Here is a 3,770-nt window from a genome sequence, read left to right as displayed (position 1 = left end):
AGCACCAGTATCCCGATAGTTGGCCTCCCGAATGGTAAGTCTCAGGGTGCATAGGGAGGGTAGCGTTAGGTAGCGAGGTTAAGTTTAGGAATTAGGGGGAGGGTTAGGCACCGGGAGGGAGTTTTAGGATTAGGGTGCAGAGAGGGGTAGGTTAGGTTTAGGCACTAGGGGGGAGGTTAGGTTTAGGCACCAGCGAGGGTGTCTTAGGTTTAGAGTGCAGGGATGGGGGCGGTTAGGTTTAGGCACTAGGAAGGGGGGGTTAGGTTTAGGCACTGAGAGGGAGGGTTAAGTTTAGGGTAGGGAAAAATCTTACTACCAGTCAGTGTTGCTGCATCAGCTTTCTAAGGGGGAGAGGGGCCGGCTTCACACTAGCGCATGACCCCCGACACACTTGTTCCCCCCTACACTGGCTGCTTTGGGGGCGGAACCTAATGAATGGAGGAGGTGCCCGGGTCCTTATGCAACCTGTACCAGCAACAACTGCTGCATCAAGTGTAAGTATGTATGTGTAAGAGGGGTGCGGTGCGGTGCATGGTGCCATGCAGGTGTAACCTTGTGGCTTACCTGGTGTCGCACCCTCTCACCTTCAGGCCGTATGTTGATCAGACAGTCCTGGAATTTCAAACTGGACATGGACACGACAACCTAGGAGGAAGGAGATGACATGAGAACCATCCTTCCTCAACGTCCTACCAGACCGAGGACTACACAAATAGAATCAGGTTTTAAGTGAGGAACAGCACTGGCATTTTTGGCCTCAGATCCCGAGTATCACCTATAGGTACTCGTGCACCAGGTGAAGACTCGACCTTGCACCGGAGTGCAAGGCCCGCTGTCCACCCAGAAGAAAGATAGACAGAACAGACAATGAGAGACAGGACGCACAGATATTGCTCGCCGTGTCAACTGTTGTTCTTCGTCTGCTCACTCGCCTACAGGTTCCTGTAAAGAGAAAGTCAAACGCCACAGCCGTACAGGGCCTAAACCTGTATCATGCTACTACACATATTATGACATCGCCCTCAACCTACAGTGTGTGTAGTGTGGTATGTATTACAATGAACTATTAAACTTTTGCCCTGCACGAAACAATCACAGATGGTAATCACACAAGAGTAAAACACAGTACTGTCTCTTTAACTGTTTGCTACCTGTGTAAATAGAGCTGGCCAGCTCCTCTTCTAGTTGACTGTGGAAACACTACCTTTTGCCTTAGCGCCCAGGGCCTTACTGGTGGCTCAGGCTTTATGCCTGCCTACTGCAGGGCACAGGAGGGACGCATAGTGGCCTCAGGCCTATGGCCTGCCTAATGGAGGGGGCTCCGCTTGTGGCCTGGGCCTAATGCCCAGGGCCACTTTATACAGGGCTCAGGCCTATGGGCCTGCCTAACTTGGGCGCTTACTTAGTGACCTGGGCCTAATACCCAGGTCACTCATACCTATTTGGGGTGGGCCAATACCTTTTATTGGGCCTAATGCCCCCCATTGTAGCCCGGGCCTTGTGCCCGTCTATATGCTCACAGGCCTATTGCCTGATTCACCCCACGGGCCTAGTGCCTGACAACCCTGGTGGTCTAGGGAGGGGTTAATAGTAGGTCTCACAGAGGGCCTACCAGCTATGTTGGAAGAGGCTGCAGGAGGAGCTTCATTAGCTATTTTTCTTTCCACCCCTGCGGTCCTCTCCGGTGCTCAGCCGCATTCTTCTGCCACTGGCCCGTTCTGGCCAGCGGCGCCGCCTCTTCTTTTCTTCCTTCAGCCGGCGCCTCCTGTCTCCCCTCTTGTTTTCGGCCTCTTCTGGCCTTTTCCGTGGCTGCAGGAACTGTTGCCACGACGCTCCTCTCTTCTTCGGGAGGTTTTCTCTCCTCCCCCTCCACCACCGGACTGACTTTTTCCGCTCAGTGGCGTCTAATACAAGACGCCACGAGTGGGCGGGGCTATGACGCGGCGAGCTGCAATTGGCTTGTCGCATCTGCTTCCTATTGCCTCCTTCAAGGCTACTGGGCGGCAGGCTACAGTAAGCCTGCACCCGGAGCCTAGTACTGCCCTCCGCGCCCGCCACTTGATCGGCGCTGGGAACAGATACTCTGTCCCAGTGCCGGCTTGGTGCTGCCTATGCTCACCCGGTGCTGGGAGCAGAAACAGCATCCCAGCGCCGGACGCTGATGTGTCCCACAGGGGACACATGTCTGCTTGCTGTACTGGGATCAAACACTTGATCCCAGCACAGCTTTGTACTGTTTTAGTGTGTGTATGTATGTGTTATTGTGTATATGTGTTAGCGTGTATACTGTGTATGTATGTGTTAATGTGTGTATATGTGTTAGTGTGGGTATGCTGTTTATGTGTATGTGTGAGTGTTTGCCCCTGTCATCATGTGGCCTGGGGGGCCCTCCGTGTGGGGGGGGGGGTAGGCTCAGCTCTGTGTGGCTTGAAGGGGTCCCCCACAACTTAGTTGCACTGGGGCCCCCACAAGCCTTAATCCGGCTCTGGTTAAGATAGCTGCAAGGACTTTATTTGGATGCCCACTCCATTTTCCACTTGATAAGGGGACTGCTTGCTGCTACATTTGCTACAAACCGGAGCTTTCAGCTGAATTAGCACCAAGTGCCTAGGATACATCACTGCTGAGGGTAAGAAAGCAAACAGCGCCTAGCGCTATCCCCCTGCCCCTGGCGCATTGTAACAGCATTGGGATATCTGGAGGACTTGGGTTTGAGTATAGCGCTAAGCCACACGTCACCAGCGGCTAGCGCTCTCCCCCTGCGCCCAGCTCAAAGGGGATAACATCTATAAGGCTCGAAGCACAGCGCAGTCTATTTGATTGGAAATCTCTCTGCGCTCTCCCCTTTATGCATATACCTAACAATCAAGTCTGTATGATATACATGACTGCAGAACAGAGACACTTTACCAGCAATTATTCAATTGCAATACCTGGCACCTATTAATAATGTCATCCAAGTGGATACCAATAAATTGCTTTAATAAACACCTCTTTGGAGCGGAGACACCCATTGGATGGGCTGTAATATAATTTATATGAAAAAGTCTATTACCTATTATTGAAGAAAGTAATGCTTTTATCTTGTACTGTTTTTTTAGATGTGACTTGTTTATATGTATAATTGAATAAATTTTTATGATTATTTATATTAGCAGATTGATCTTTGCGCCCCCTTGGTAATAATTTGTTACCATATAGAATAAGCCTATCTATATAGATGTACTGTGCCCTGGGCGACGGCAACCCTCGCCCACCCATAGATACGGCCCTGAATCCATATTAGTCTACCCAATATACAGAGTGAATCACAATTATACCACAAAAATCACACTGTGACAGGCTGCCATCCTGTCACCTCAAAAAACAAAAAAAGGTCAGCGCTAGTGGTTCCTGAAAATCCAGTTTGTTTTAAAAAGTGAGTCAAATACATAATATAAGCACATTTATTAATAAGTAATATTAAAAAGAATTAGAAAAAATTCAAAACTACTGGCTTTAATATCACACGGAGCTGTCTCTAGGTCTTCTGCAGCGATAAGAGCCCAGTAACCTGCTAAAAGGTGAAATCAGGCCCTGCCACCGGCAGGGTGATCAGCTCGACAGAGAGGTCCAGAAGAGCCGCTGTGTTACCAATTAGGAAACAGCTTCATGTACAATGTGGCTATGAGGTAAGATCTGCCGAGTTTCAAGTTATGCAGTAGCCTCTGCAGGATATCCACATCATCACACAGTATCCCCATAGGCTGTGTAGGTGAGTGGCTGAGTGG

Source organism: Taudactylus pleione, unplaced genomic scaffold (assembly GCF_031769625.1).
Source record: "Taudactylus pleione unplaced genomic scaffold, aTauple2 ptg000092l, whole genome shotgun sequence".
Taxonomy (NCBI): domain Eukaryota; kingdom Metazoa; phylum Chordata; class Amphibia; order Anura; family Myobatrachidae; genus Taudactylus; species Taudactylus pleione.
Note: the sequence above shows the minus strand (reverse complement) of the source record.